Source organism: Callospermophilus lateralis, chromosome 11, assembly GCF_048772815.1.
Source record: "Callospermophilus lateralis isolate mCalLat2 chromosome 11, mCalLat2.hap1, whole genome shotgun sequence".
Classification (NCBI taxonomy): Eukaryota; Metazoa; Chordata; class Mammalia; order Rodentia; family Sciuridae; genus Callospermophilus; species Callospermophilus lateralis.
The window spans coordinates 104,270,097-104,287,326 of record NC_135315.1 but is presented as its reverse complement, the minus strand read 5'-3'; positions in this window follow the sequence as shown (position 1 = coordinate 104,287,326).

Genomic DNA, 17,230 nt, shown 5'->3' with positions numbered 1-17,230 from the left:
TATCGATGTCTTCAGTATCTTCTATTTTATTGGAATATACGTTTTCAAAATAATTTCTAATTGTCTTCTGTATTTCTGTAGCATCTGTTTTGATATTGCCTTTTTCATCCTATATATTAGTAATTTGAGTTCTCTCTCTTCTTCTCTTTGTTAGCATGGCTAAGGGTCTGTCCATATTATTTATTTTTTTGAAGAATCAACTTTTAGTTTTGTTATTTTTTTCAATAGTTTCTTTTGTTTCAATTTCGTTGATTTCCGATCTGATTTTAATTATTTCTTGCTTTCTGCTACATTTTCTGTTGTTTTGCTCTTCCTTTTCTACGGTTTGAGATGAAGTGTGAGCTCATTTATTTGTTGGTTTTACCTTTTTTTGAGGAATGACCTCCAGGCGATGAATTTCCCTCTTAAAACTGCTTTCATTGTGTCCCATAGATTCCGATATGTTGTGTCTGTATTTTCATTTATCTCTAAGAATTTTTTTATTTCCTCCTTTATGTCTTCTGTAACCCATTGATCATTCAGTAGCATATTGTTCATTTTCCATGTGATGTAGAATTTTTCCTTCCTTCTTCTATCATTGATTTCCAATTTCATTCCATTATGATCAGATAAAATGCATGGTATTATCTCCACCCCTTTATATTTACTGAGGTTTGCCCTATGGCATAATATATGGTCTATTTTTTGAGAAGGATCCATGTGCTGTTGAGAAAAAAGTATATCCACTTGATGATGGTTGATATATTCTATATATGTCAGTTAAGTCTAGGTTATTGATTGTGATATTGAGTTCTATAGTTTCTTTATTCAACTTTTGTTTGGAGGATCTGTCCAATGGTGAGAGAGGTGTGTTGAAGTCACCCATAATTATTGTGTTGTTGTCTATTTGATTCTTGAACTTCAGGAGAATTTGTTTTATGAATGTCACAGCACCATTATTTGGTGCATAAATATTGATAATTATTATGTCTTGTTGGTGAATGGTTCCTTTTAACAGTATATAATGTCCTTCCTTATCCCTTTGGATTAACTTACTCTTGAAGTCAATTTTATTCAATATGAGGATGGCCATCCCTGCTTGCTTACGATGACCGTGTGCATGGTATATTTTTTCCCAACCTTTCACCTTCAGCCTGTGTATGTCTTTTCCCATCAGATGTGTCTGCTGGAGGCAGCATAATGTTAAATTTGTTTTTTTAATTCATGTTACCAGCCTATGTCACTTTATTGGGGAGTTTAAGCCATTAATGTTTAGAGTTACTATTGATATATGTTTTGTACTTCCAGCCATGTTTGATTATTTATCTATTTTTTAATTTGGTTTGTTTCTCCATGATTAGCTCCCCCCCCCCTCTGTCTTTACTGAGGCACTTCCCACTGATGGTTTTGGTTATTATTTTTCATTTCTTCCTCGTGTAGTGTTTTGCTCAAGATGATTTGCAATGCTTGTTTTCTGGCTACAAATTCTTTTAGCTTTTGTTTATCATGAAAGATTTTTATTTTTTTTTGTCGTACCTGAAGCTTAATTTTGCTGGATACAGATTTCTTGGTTGGCATCCTTTGTCTTTCAGTGTTTGAAATACGTTGTTCTATGATCTTCTTGCTTTCAGCGTCTGTGATGAAAAATCCATTGTTAACCTTATTAGTTTACCCCTGAATGTAATCTGCCTCCTTTCTCTTGTAGCTTTTAATATTTTCTCTTTATTCTGTATATTGCATATATTCATAACAATGTATCTTGGCGTTGGTCTACTGTGATTTTGTGTGCTCGGTGTCCTGTATGCATCTACAATTTGTATATCTGTTTCCTTTTTTATTTCTGGAAAGTTTTCTGTAATTATTTCATTCAGCAGGTTACTCATTCCCTTGGTTTGAATCTCTATACCTTCCTCTATCCCGATGACTCGTAAGTTTGTTTTTTTTATGTTATCCCATATCTCTTGGATGTTTTTCTCATGATTTTTTACCAGCCTTTCTGAGTTGGCTAGACTCTTTTCAAGATGATATATTTTGTCTTCATTATCTGACGTTCTGGCTTCTACTTGCTCCACTCTGTTAGTGATACTCCCATTTGAGTTTTTTATTTTGTTTATAGTTTCCTTAATTTCTAAAATTATTGTTTGACTTTTTTTATAATCTCTATCTCCTGATAAAGATGCTTAACTTCTTCTTTTATCTGTTTATGTAATTCATTTTCAATGAGTTTTTTCACTGTTTGAATTTGTTGTCTCGTATCCTCTTTAAGGTTCCATTCCATCTGTCTAAGGTATTCCTTGAGTTCTTTATATGACCATTTCTCTGATGACTCTAGGTCCTCCTGAATATTTAGGCTGTCCTGCATTGTTTGTACTCCTTTTCTTCATTGCTTTTTCATGCTGCTCATGTTACTTCTTGTTCTGTTTGACTGCTGAGTTACTGTTTATTCTTATAAATTTATTTGATGCTTGGGAGGAAAGATATTAGAACGGATGGAAAGAAGTCACTAAAGAGAATGAGATTAAGCAGGTAGAATTCAAGGAAGGGGGAATAAGAAAATTGTAAAGAAATGAAAAGACAAAAGACAAAAAATAGAAAATAAAAAAGAAAAAAAATAAAAAAATAATAAAAAAAATTGAAAATTAAAATTTTTAAAAAATAATAATAAAATAAAAAATTTAAAAAAAATTTAAAAAGTTAAAAAATTACAACAAAAAATAAAAAGAAAAAGAAAAAAAAACCCAGATTAAAAAAATATTAATAAATGCAGTCTTAGAGTTTGATTACCTTCTCTTCCAGTAGGTGGAGCTGTGCCCACTGGGCCAAGCTTCTCCTCTCAATAGGTGGGAACCAATCCCTGTGTAGCAGCTCTTCCTCCCAGACTGGGCGGGTCTCCAATCCTGAGTGCCTAGGGCCTTCTCTTGTGTCTAATCACTTCCCCACTTTTTCTCAAGCCAGGCCCTGCTCACCAGTGATGCTCACCACAATACTGGCTACATGCCAGGTCTGCTGCTCCTGGGAGCCCTGTTTTCATGAACTCCTGGGCACACTCTCCCTGTTTGCCATTCCCTCAGACCCTAAATTTGTAGATCTTGGGGCTGAGAACCCCCAGGGAATTTGCTTGCCCTCTGGTAGCCACGCCCCCGGTAGCTGGTGCAAGGGACCTCAGTTGTCAGCACTGGTGGGAGCGGTAGCCGGGAGTTCCACGCAGCGGGTCCTGAGCCACTCCTGATTCCCTCGGTCTGGCTATCATGCTCACGGGAGAGCTGGGAGGGGCCCTTAAGGTTCCCCACTGTGTGGAGAGGGAAGGCTAGGGTATTACACACCTGTTGCCGCTGGTTTCAATGAAATTATCTCCTCGCCGCATTTTGGTGACATCAGTTCTCTGTCATGGTGGTATCCCATGCAAATGGTGACAGTTTGTTCCCTTTGCCGGGTGACCAATGCAACAGGTGGGTCCTAACTGTCTCTCCCAAGCCCCTTACAATTCTGTGGCCACTGCCTATGAAGTCTTGGTTGGCTTTTACCTCTGCAGTTCAGAAGGGCCAAGCAGTTGTCTCAGCGGGATCGTTAGTGCTGAGTCACAGCAGTATGGCTGTGAGAAGCAGGCGAAGCGGAGCTTGAATGCATCCGATGCGGGCTCAGTGTGTGTTCTGAGAGGCCCAGACTGTTCGCCCCAGATCCACGTCAGCTCAGCATTGCCCACTGATCCTGACCAAAGAGCATTCAGACAGTTTACGACTCCCTATGCCCATGCAACAGAAGAGGTCAGAGACTTGAGCTCTCCGCAGCTGCCGCCATGTGCTCAGCATCACATTCTGTGCCAGGGGGAAATGGAAAAGGCAGTGTCTAAAAATTTTGTTAATTTGTCTCCTACGTAAATATTTTTTAACATTATAGGAAGAGTAAATTCAATAAAACTTGGTGAATTTACTTATAATTAATTGAAATATAGTTTGAAATGATATATATCAAACACCATCACACATTGCAAAAATAAGTTAATTTCTTAAAATTTTTTATGTGTTAGATGTTTAGTTAAATATAACAAAAAATGAGTTTCTTACTATTGGATAATTCCATAAGTATTTAAAAATCTCACATTATTCTTACTTATTTTACTTGTGAAAAGTTTTTAATAAGTAGCCTCATTTATAATTTATGTATTACACACCATTCGTATTAGAAAATAAAATGTTAATTTTAAGAACAATTAAATTTTAGTGCCTTTATGTATTAGGTGTGTGTGTGTGTGTGTGTGTGTGTGTGTGTGTGTTGTACTGCAATTGTCCACTGCTTCATGACACCAGGCCTGGAATAAAGATCTCAACATAAATGTTCCTTTATATATCATTCAAATCAAATTATTGGGGCTTATATTACCACCAGATATAAAGTCTACAATGAGATGATGGGCTGAGAAGACTCAGGTACCTGAGAATTAAGTGGGAAGTCGGGTAAAACCAAATGTCTAACAGAAAATGTTCACTCCCTTCATAGCATGATATTTGTAATAACATTTTTCCAAATGTATTTTTTTCCCACACACCTTCACCATAACTCTCTTAAAGCCTGTCTTAAAAACTAAACACTTCCACTGTCTCCCTGGATCCCTTACAAATATGTGATTACATGAGACCCTATGGATCCATGAAATATAAGATGATCCCAGAAACTTGCAGATGATATTTATGTTATTTTCTGGATCTCCTCATCATTCTTGGGTTCTTGGGCTCTTTTACATGCTTGACCTCCAACTTGTAGGTTCCTACTACTGTTTCTCATAATGTGATTCTAAAGTTTGTTGGTTTGGAAAGAGGTGAACTTCCATTCAGCAGAAATAGTAGATGCTTTGTCTTGAAGATGAGAAGGAAAGAGTAATAAATTTGATATCAATATAGCTCCCTTTTTCATTCCAAATTTAGAGGAGCCACATTAAAAAACATTGCCAATTTATGATAAATATAAGGCTTTTGGTTGCCTCTTTGCATGCTCAATTGTATATGTGTCATATATCCTGTGATTTAAAATTTTTTTCTTTTTTATGCAATTCTAGCCTGGCTCCTCTAAGCCTGATTTCTAATAGGTTTTATCTGTGGCCTATGAAGATTTAATTAAAACAAAAGCAAAAATAAAAACCAAAATAGAAAGAAAAAACCCTTATATTGATCATAGAGCTCTATCATGTAGGTTTTACTCAAACACCCATTAAAGTGAATATTTGAGTAAACTGAAGACTGTAGAAATTTCTATGTTTTTCCCCATGAATACCATAAGATAGGACACATGTCTGTCTTCCATTTATTAGAGAGCAGGAGCCTAAATTACCAAAATAGCAGATAATTAACCCAGATGAGTTTCCCAATGACCAACCCACATCCTATTTAAAATTGTCTACCTCTTTTAAAACTATTGAGTTTCTGGTCATATTCTGTTTTGTTTTGTACCTTCTTTAAAATAATCAGTCAACTCTGTTAAATTTGAAGTTTAGTTCACCTCACTCTTTTTGTTTTCTAATGCACTAATATATTACTGCTCAATATCTTTCAAAAACAATTTAATTAAGGGCTACTTTTTTAAAATAGGGAATTATTTCCTCACCTGCATAGGGCTGATAAATTTCCCTTGTTTTCAAAATGAGAATAAGTCTTAAAAAATTAGTCTTGTGAATTGTGATGAAAATGATGATTCTAAGCATTTTATATAATATCCACATTCCCAAGCTCTTTGCAGGGAGGAACATGACAATATTCAGGACCAATAAAGTACATTCAATCAAAGCAGACATACAACTGTTCAACCTGGAGTGTTATCCAGATGATTCAGCACCACAAATCTATATATTTGAGAGTCTCTGAAACACTGTAAATGAGAAGGTGAGTGAAAAATAAGTCCTCTAGTAGAACTGAGATTGGTTTTAATTTTTAATATATAATTAGTGAAATCAAGTGGGCCTTGCTATTTCCTCATTTTTTTTCAACCGCATGAAATGGAGAATTTAGACACTGGCTTCAAGTGGCAAAAGTGAATTTAAGGGAAATGTTATTCCAAATATTTTCAAAACAAAATCATATAAATGTGGAAAGAACATCTGCATATACACAAAGAAAGGAAAATATATATATTTTCACAAATGTGAGGGTAAAGTTAGTGGCCCAGAAAAATTGTTGGTGAAATAAAATGATAACATGCAAATAATAAATTAGTGAGGTTGATGCATGGTTCTACAATTCTGGGAGATGATAACAGGGGTATAGTGAATAACATAGTTAAACTCTCTGAATGTGCCTCTTTACTCTCTACCTAAAATTGATTTTTGGTTTGGTGATTTCTGAATTTTCTCTGTTCAGGATATCAAATGAAAGGTCCTCTAACATCTTATCTCATCTCACATTTGTGGCAGATTTACCATCTTTTTCAGTCTGCAGACCTAAGGAATCATCTCTCTTATTCTGGGAAAAGATCTGACTTACCTAAATCTTTGTTTGGAAGAAATACCTTATTGAAGAATATTTCATAATCATTTTTTAGTACTTTATTTTTTCTATATTTATTGGTGTATTATAGTTGTACATAATATTGAGATTTATGGTAAAATATTCACACTTACACACAATAGAATTTTTTCAATTTGACTCCTTAGCACCCCCTACCTCCCACTCTTTGGTTCTTTTTCTTGACTGATCTCCTTTTGATTTTCAACCAATCACCCCTCAACTTTTATTTCATTTTTTTGCTCCCTTGCTTCCATATATGAAAGAAAACAAATGAACCTTACTTTGCTTAACATGATGGTCTATAGTACCATTGATTTTCCTGCAAATGTCATAGTTTTTTTCTTTATGATTAAATAAAATTCCATAGTGTATATATAGCACATTTTTCTTATTTTTTTCATCCATAGTTGGACATAAAGGCTGATTCCATATTTTGAGCATTGTGAATTGTGCTGATATGTATGTATCTTAAACATGGATATGTATAGTATAATAACATTCTTGTTATTATATGACTCTTATATGACTTTATATTATATGACTCTTCTATACTTCTCATCAGTATTTATTCTGTAGTATAATAACATTCTTCAGAATAAATACTGATGAGAAGTATAGAAGAGTCATATAATCATTCCACAATTAGTATTCTTGAGGAAACTCCATACTGATTTCATAGTGGTTGTTCAAATTTATAGTATCTCTAAAATGTATAAGTGTCTCTTTTTCTCCACATCCTTTTCAGTATTTATCATTATAGTTATCATTTATGAGTGCCATTCTGACTGGTATAAAATGAAATCATGCTATAGTTTTTATTTTCATTGTCATTATTGCTAATGATGTTGTGTCAGGGGCCACTCTAGAAAGGAGCCATGCACACACCTTGAAGACCCGAGTAAAGATGTGCTAGACTGGTATCGCACCTATTGCAATCAAAGTGCACTTGCCTCTTTTTGGAAAGAAAGGTACAGCTCTGGGAGTGGGTGCTACTCATCTGGAGTGGAGCTGCCTTCTTGTTCTTTTATAGTACTACTTCTGACCTTTTTTTGGATAAAATGTTTCATAGAACCTCCCCTTGTTTTCCCCCTGTATAAGAATAAAAAATTTCAGTGGCTCATTTTTTCCATAGAACCCTAAGATCACTGTGACATCTGCATATTTTGAAAAGATTCTTCTATATTGTGTGCTTTTTTCACAATTTCCTTAAGTTATTGAAGTAGTCAGATTTTCTGTACTCAGCATAGGTTGTAAACTTAGTTTGATGATGATAATTTTGAACTTTTTTGTTTGTTTACTTATTTTAAAATATCTTTATTTATTTATTATGTGCTGCTAATAATGAAACCCAGTGCCTCACCTATGCTAGGTGTGCACTGTACCACTGAGCCACATCTCCAGCCCTTAACCATTTGTCTTTATTCTTAAGAGAAGTGTTAGTTTAGTTAATTTGCTCAATTATTAATGAGTTACTTAATTTTTTGTGTAAAGTTTATTGGGTCTTTAAATAATCTAGATATAGAGGCAAAAGATTAGCTAGCAAATATTTTTTTACCAATGCTGTGAGTTCTATCTTCATATTCCTAATTGTTTGCTTTTCTTTGCAGAAGGTTTTTAATTTTATGTAGCCTCATGTATTAAGCCTTGGCATTATTATTGAGCTTTAGGGGTCCTATTGAGAATATTATTGCCTGTGACTAAAAGATAGAGTGTCAGTGCTCTATTTTTTTAGCTTTTGTGGCCACAAACTAAAGAAAACCTAAAGCCATCATATTTGCAAAGCTACAAAGAATGATTCTCTCTTAAAGCCTTTAGAGGTAGTATAGCCTTGACACTACTTTGACACTAGACTATTTTCACAAACTCACACTTAAGAAATTGGACTTATAACACCCCAAATTGCAAAAGAAATCTCTCTCTCTCTCTCTCTCTCTCTCTCTCTCTCTCTCTCTCTCTCTTTCTCTCACAAAAATATAAAATCAGACTTTCAAAAAGTATCTTTATTTGTAGCTGAACAAATTATTTTACCTTATTCATTTTTATGTGATGCTGAGAATAAAATCAGTGCTTTATAAATACCGGTCAAACACTCTACTACTGAACCACAACCCAAACCTTACAAATCAGACTTTCTTGCAGCTTACATATTGTATATTATCAAATTTGACTTTTTGCGGGGAGATTATTGGAAACAAAACCCAGTGATTATTAAAAACTGAGCCACATTTCCAAACTATTTTGTTATATATTTTATTTAGACACAGGGATTCACTGAGTTTCTCAGAGCTTTGCTGAATTTCTGAGGCTGGCTTTTAACTTGTGATCCCCTTCCCTCAGTTTCAATGTTTCTGAGATTATAGAAGTGCACCACTATACTTGGCTATGTCATCAAATTTAATTATAATAATGTGATGAATAGTAAGTGATAGCTTTCAAAGGAGTGTATGAACCTGCTGGAAAACATGACTGAAGCCTTGCTGAGTGTCCTGAGTGGCAGTTACAGAACCATCAGGCAGCTTCTGAATCCTGATTGATCTGTGAATGTATTGTTATTTTTTTTATCCAGGTAATGACTGCCATATCTGAATGAAATTATACAATGCTAAGTGGACATATGACACAGAGCTGTTCTACTAAATGAGAGAATTTCCATACACACACACACACACACACACACACACACACACACACACACATTTAGGTGATTACAGGTAAATAATTCTGTGCTGAGTGATGTTGCATTCAGTGATATAGTAGGAAGAACAATTTAGTTGTTCCTCCTATACTCCTGACACCGCATCACAGTTCAAGAAAGTCAAGATGATTAGCTCCAACATACTAAGTCCATTCAATGCCTATAGCTAAACAAAAAAGCCATCTTGTAATCTAAATGAGATACACAAATATCATAAATAAGAGTTTCAAAATTTTCTTCCTCACCTGTATAGTCAAAACTCACACACTTAAAATATGTTACACATATTAATCAACAAATTGATATATCCCAACTTCATCATCCAAATCCAACCAACTTCAATTCATTGGAAGTCTGGATGCCTCTCTTTCTTTCTGTCTTCTCTCCATCATTTTATATATCTTGTATTCTTACCTTCACTCTCTAGTTGTTTTTTTTCTTTTTTCTTTTTTTTTTTTGTTTTTGTTGTCCTCCATGACAGAGTCCTCATTTTGTATCTCAGTGGTGATGGGACTAACCTAGACAACAGGACACCTCATTCTGGTGAGAATGAGAGCTTCTCAAAATATGCCTGTCTGCCCATGTGGCAGAGTTTCCCAAGGTGAGCAGGCTTCAGGAAAAGGCTTCCTACTTTTATTTTTCCATATATGAATGCAGGGGTTTATTGGGCCTACATAATCAAATTAGAACAAATGAAATGTAAATGTTCCAAATATTCCATTTTCTTTCCTTATTTCTATACAGATATAGAGGCAAGGCTTGAAAATAGAAGAGTATGAAACTCTCCAGAAAAGTGGAAAAGGAAGTTTCCTACTGTAATGAAATGTAAATATAAAAATACTGCACAGATAGTGGCCATTAAGATGTTCTATGGGGGTTTGGGGGGCTGAGGCTGTAGCTCAGTGGCAGAGCACTTACCTAGCATGTGTGAAGAACTGGGCACAGTCTTTATAATCACATAAAATAAACCACAAAAAAAGCATTCTGTCCACACAAAACTACAATCAATCAATCAAGCAATTAATCAGGTTTTGTATGAGAAACCAGAAACAATTTGTAAATAAAATAAGTAAATTTTCTTCTTTTGACTTTATTTCTGTGAAATTTAAATAACATTAATAATAATAATAATAGGCAATAATAAATATAACCTGGACATGGTGGATCAAGCCTATAATTCCAATGACTGAGGAGACATAGGAAGGAGGACAGCAAATATCAAAGTAAACATCAGCAAATTACCAAGGACTTAATCTACTTACTTAGACCCTTGGCAACTTAGTGAGACCCTCTGTCAAATTAAAATATATATATAGATAGTGCTGGAGATGTGTATTACTGATTTAACACGCCTGGGTTTATACTCAAAAAATGAATAATTATACAAAAAATGAATAAATAAAGAGATAAATAATAAGAAAAAGAAAAAATTCATAAATCTTCATTCTTCAAGTACTTTTCCTAATTATATCATTTTGCTTTTTTTATCTCAAGGTTTATGAACAAAGAGTGTATGTCTGTGTGTGTGTGTATGTGTGTGTACTAGAGATTGTACCCTGGGGCACTTAACCACCAAGCCACATCCCCAGAACTTCTAATTTATAAAAGATTTTTAATTTTTTATTATTTTTTATTTTTAGACAGTCTCACTGTTGCTTAAATCCTAGCAGCATTGCTAATTCTGGTGTCAAATATGAAGTCCTTTTTCTTCAGTCTCCTGAGCCTCTAGAATTACAGATGTGAACCACCATTTCTACTGGTACTAGTGCATTTCTACAGGATATCTGCTGCAGATTATTTACTCATCTGCCTTGGCAGTGACAATATTTTCTGGCAATTACTCAAATATTATATACTTAGTTTATTTCTATTCCTATTTTATTAAGAGCTTTTTAAACATTTTGGATATGCATTACATGTTACAGGTGTTTTGGCATATTATATATTCATTCAGTATAACTTAATTAACATCAATATTTCTGGTTGTATTAGATGTGGTGATTCACTGTGGTATGTTAACACATGAACATAGAAATGTAATGTCCAATTCATTTTACTGTGTCATATTCCTATCTACCCATCTATTTCTTTCATTGCCCTTTGTCTTATCCAATAAACTTCTATTCTTCCCCTCTCTTTTTCTTGTCTGTTAGAATTGGCATATCAGAGAGAATATTCAAACTTTGCTTTGGGAAACTGGCTTATTTAACTTAGCATTATAGTCTCCAGATCCATACATTTACTGGCAAAGTCATTCTTTTTTACGGCTTAGTAATATTTCATTGTCTATCACATACCATATTTTATTTATTTATTTATCTGTTGAGGGCACCTAGGTTGGTTCCATAGCATATATATTGTGAATTGAACTACTATAAATATTGATGTGGCTGTATTACTAACAGTATGCTGATTTTAAGTCCACTGGATTTATGTTGAAGAGAGAGATAATTGGGTCAAATTAGGCTTCCATTAAAAATTGTTTGAAGAATCTCCATCTGACTTTCCATGGGGATTTCACCAATTTGTAGTCTCACCAGCAATGCATGAGTTTTAAATTTTCCTTCAAATCCTCACCCACATTGAGTAATCTTTTTATTTGTATTCTTTTTTAAAAAAAAATCATTTAGTTTTTACTTGTGGTTGGACACAATATCTTTATTTTATTTACTTATTTTTATGTGTTGCTGAGGATCAAACCCAGGGCCTCCCACGTTCTAGGCAAGTGCTCTACCGCTGAGCCACACCCCAGTCCTTTTTCATTTGTATACTTGATAATTACTGTTCTAATTGAAGTGGATTGGATTCTTAGTGTAGTTTTAATTTGCATTCTCTAATGGCTAAAGATAACAGTAATAATAATAATAATAATAACAATAAAAATAAATATATATACATATGAAGAGAGAGAGAGAGCTAATAAAAATTACTAAATAAAATTCTTCACAAGTTTATTTGTTGTATACACATTTCCTTCCCTTAACCTTAACAGGCCTAAGGATGCATCTGCTTGGAGAAGCTACCATGTTCTTTCTTGAAGTTCAGTGGACATCGTTTTTTTTTCTTTTGGTGATGAAATCTAGGGACACTTAGCCACTGAGTCACATTCCCAGCCCTTTTTTATATTATATTACAGACAGGGTTTCACTGAGTTGCTTAGGTCCTTCTAAGTTGCTGAGGTTGACATTGAACTCATAATACTGCTGCCTGAACCCCCAGAACCACTGGGATTACTGTTTTCTGCCACCATGCCCAGCCAATGAACATTTTTTTTTAGAATTTCCTTCTATCTTTTATTGATTTGTATTGATTTTATTTATTGATAATTACTGTTCTGATTGAAATGGATTGGATTCTTAGTGTAGTTTTAATTTGCATTCTCTAAGTGCTAAAGATAAAAAATAATAAATAATAATATATATTTATATATACTAATATACTTTATATGATATATATTATATACTATATAATTATATATATATATATATATATATATATATATATATATATATATATATATATAGAGAGAGAGAGAGAGAGAGAGAGAGAGAGAGAGAGAGAGAGCCTGTAATATATCTTCTTCTTTAAAGTGTTTTGGCAGTAACTTGAAGAAGTTTAAGAGTAATTTCAAGTAACCCTGTATCCTTGCTATGCATTTTACTGCCCATTAACAACTACTTTCTAACAGTACTTACTGTACTTAGTGATACAATCTCCTCATGATTTTTCAGGTTCACATTATTGTTCCACTAGGGCAAGGAACAACCTGTGTCTCCATTTTCCAGAGAAGTCCAATTATCATTTTTGTGAGAACAAGAGAGACATATTCCATTTAACACATATTTGGTCATAAATGACCATGGAAAGTGTGAAGCTGTAAAGCTTGTAGCTGCCCTGCAAGCATCTCTGTTGTTTTTTCACAGTGCATAATCCATCTTCTTTCAGTCTTGATAACAAGTTCTCCAGAATACCTCTTTAAAGATGCCTTGAAGATCTCCAATCTCCACATTATAAAAACTTTATGTTATTTTAGACTCTGCCTTCTCCCATTCTCTGGCACTCTCACATCCAGCAATCTCATAATTACATGAAGAATTCTTTCAATGTCCAATGTATACTATTGGATTTTAGGAAAAAAGAAAAAAGAAATATATATATATATATATGGAATTGGAAAATCTTAGGTCCTTTCAGGTAAGTGAAATCTACTTGGATGTTATTTTCAACAAAATTGCCACATGGGATAAAGCTAAAAATTTCTTCTTTCAAGGAACACACTCATAACCATGAATTTCAAGTTTTTCTTTCTACCCAAGAAGCTGTAGTGGGTTGTCATCTATTCACATTGTATAGTCTAGAGTGGGCTTATTCATTGGCTTTAGCTACTCTAGCTTTATTACTCATGGAAGTAACTTTTTTTTTAAAGAGGGAGTGAGGAGAGAGAGAGAGAGAGAGAGAGAGAGAGAGAGAGAGAGAGAGAATTTTAATATTTTATTTCTTAGTTTTCAGCAGACATAACATCTTTGTTTGTATGTGGTGCTGAGGATCGAACCCGGGCCACGCGCATGCCAGATGTGCGCTACCACTTGAGCCACATCCCCAGCCCTGGAAGTAACTTTCTATTTGAATAATTAACAAAAACTTTTGGCAATTAAAATATTATTTTAATTTAGAATTTTTGCATTTTCAAAAAAAAAAAACAGAATCAAAAGGTGAATTTATTTTTTTAATTTTTTTAAATTAATTTTTATTGTAGGTTGTTCAAAACATTACATAGTTCTTGATATATTATATTTCACACTTTGATTCAAGTGGGATATGAACTCCCATTTTTACCCCATATACAGATTGCAGAATCACATCAGTTGCACAACCATTCATTTACATATTGCCATTCTGGTGTCTGTTGTATTCTGCTGCCTTTCCTATCCTCTACTATCCCCCCTCCCCCCTCCCCTCCCCTCTTCTCTCTCTACCCCTTCTACTGTAATTCATTTCTCCCCCCTTATATTTTTCCTCCTTTCCCCTCACTTCCTCTTGTATGTAATTTTTTATACCCCTGAGGGTCTCCTTCCATTTACATGCAATTTTCCTTCTCTCTCCCTTTCCCTCCCACCTCTCATCCCTGTTTAATGTTTTTTTTTTATGAATTTTTATTGTAGGTTGTTCAAAACATTACATAGTTCTTGATATATTATACCTGTTTAATGTTAATCTTCTTCTCATGCTCTTCTTCCCTACTCTGTTCTTAGTTACTCTCCTTATATCAAAGAAGACATTTGGCATTTGTTTTTGAGGGATTGGCTAGCTTCACTTAGCATAATCTGCTCTAATGCCATCCATTTCCCTCCAAATTCTATGATTTTGTCATTTCTTAATACAGAGTAATACTCCATTGTGTATAAATGCCAAATTTTTTTATCCATTCATATATTGAAGGGCATCTAGGTTGGTTCCACAGTCTTGCTATTGTGAATTGTGCTGCTATGAACATGGATGTAGCAGTGTCCCTATAGTGTGCTCTTTTTAGGTCTTTAGGGAATAGACCCAGTAGGGGAATAGCTGGATCAAATGGTGGTTCCATTCCCAGCTTTCCAAGAAATCTCCATACTGCTTTCCAAATTGGCCGCAGCAATTTGCACTCCCACCAGCAATGTACAAGAGTACCCTTTTCCCCACATCCTCGCCAGCACTTGTTGTTGTTTGACTTCCTAATGGCCGCCAATCTTACTGGAGTGAGATGGTATCTTAGGGTGGTTTTGATTTGCATTTCTCTGACTGCTAGAGATGGTGAGCATTTTTTCATATACTTGTTGATTGATTGTATGTCCTCCTCTGAGAAATTTCTGTTCAGGTCCTTGGTCCATTTGTTGATTGGGTTATTTGTTATCTTATTGTCTAATTTTTTTAGTTCTTTGTATATTCTGGATATTAGGACTCTGTCTGAAGTGTGAGGAGTAAAGATTTGTTCCCAGGACGTAGGCTCCCTATTTACCTCTCTTATTGTTTCTTTTGCTGAGAAAAAAACTTTTTAGTTTGAGTACGTCCCATTTGTTGATTCTAGTTATTAACACTTGTGCTATGGGTGTCCTATTGAGGAATTTGGAGCCTGACCCCACAGTATGTAGATCATAGCCAACTTTTTCTTCTATCAGATGCCATGTCTCTGATTTGATATCAAGTTCCTTGATCCACTTTGAGTTAACTTTTGTGCATGGCAAAAGAAAGGGATTCAGTTTCATTTTGTTGCATATGGATTTCCAGTTTTCCCAACACCATTTGTTGAAGATGCTATCTTTCTTCCATTGCATGCTTTTAGCCCCTTAGTATCCCTATAGTATCCTTTATCGAATATAAGATAGTTGTAGTTTTGTGGATTGGTTTCTGTGTCCTCTATTCTGTACCATTGGTCCACCCGCCTGTTTTGGTACCAGTACCATGCTGTTTTTGTTACTATTGCTCTGTAGTATAGTTTGAAGTCTGGTATAGCTATACCACCTGATTCACACTTCCTGCTTAGCCTTGTTTTTGCTATTCTGGGTCTTTTATTTTTCCATATGAATTTCATGATTGCTTTATCTATTTCTACAAGAAATGCCGTTGGGATTTTGATTGGCATTGCATTAAACCTATAGAGTACTTTTGGTAATATCGCCATTTTGATGATGTTAGTTCTACCTATCCATGAACAGGGTATATTTTTCCATCTTCTAAGATCTTCTTCTATTTCTCTCTTTAGGGTTCTGTAGTTTTCATTGTATAAGTCTTTCACCTCTTTTGTTAGGTTGATTCCCAAGTATTTTATTTTTTTTGAGGATATTGTGAATGGGGTGGTTGTCCTCATTTCCATTTCAGAGGATTTGTCGCTGATATAAAGGAATGCCTTTGATTTATGCGTGTTGATTTTATATCCTGCCACTTTGCTGAATTCATTTATTAGCTCTAATAGTTTCTTTGTAGACCCTTTTGGGTCTGATAGGTATAGAATCATGTCATCTGCAAATAGTGATAATTTGAGTTCTTCTTTTCCTATTTTTATGCCTTTAATTTATTTTGTCTGTCTAATTGCTCTGGCCAGTGATTCGAGAACTATGTTGAACAGATTCCAATCATTGAACCTATGGATTCTGTAGAATAAAACGGGATTTTTCATTAGTCATGGAGCAGTGGGAACCCCTAGTCAAACCCTCATTCTTGAGCATATGTTTGAGGGGCATTTGTAGGAAAAGGAAGACAGTAGCCTGAGGCATGGGAACAGACTGGAGTAGGGAAAGTGAAATAACTGTGGATTGAACCTGCTGCATCAAACTCAGATTTTTATATGCCAAACATTCAGATAATGGTGGGAACAGCATGCAGTAAGGGTGGAACTTTGACATGCTAGTGCCAGAAGGGCACTATCCAACAGTTGTGAAGGTCCAGTGAAGGGTCAATAGATGATATTTCCTCCACATTCCTTGGAAACAAAAAGAGTGACCACTACTATTGTGATCCTATTGTTAGATGTTTCAAAAAACTATTGGTGCACATTGCTCAGCTGGGTGACTTCCAAAATTTGAGCCATAAGCAAATAACAAAGAGTGAAGAAATTACAGATTTTTTTCAGGCTTGCCCTGTTGTACTGGGAGGCTTCTTTCTGTGTAGGACTTCTCTATATTCAAATGTAACTTCACTAATTTTTTATTTCTGTCTTACATCAGTTTAATTTTCAGCTTAGCTCAACACCTTGTTGGACTTTTAGTGATGTTAACCTCATTTTGGTTTCTCCCAAATTTCCTCTTTCCTCTCCTGTTCTCTGTTTTCTGGAAAGCATCTCTAGTTCCAACCTACAGTAAGGAGAAGTTCTATTATGCCTCACTTTTTACAGGGTGGGTATCCATGTACCTGATGTCATATCATCACAGGAAACAGAATATTTTGGGGAGGGTATTTTGAGGCTGCACAAGTATTCAATTTCTCCTTGAAGTTTTCAGACCACATTTTGTTTTTAATAGCTTATTCCTGATTATATTGTTCTGATGAAGACTATTTCTCTTATTCCTTTTTTGTTTATTAATTATAA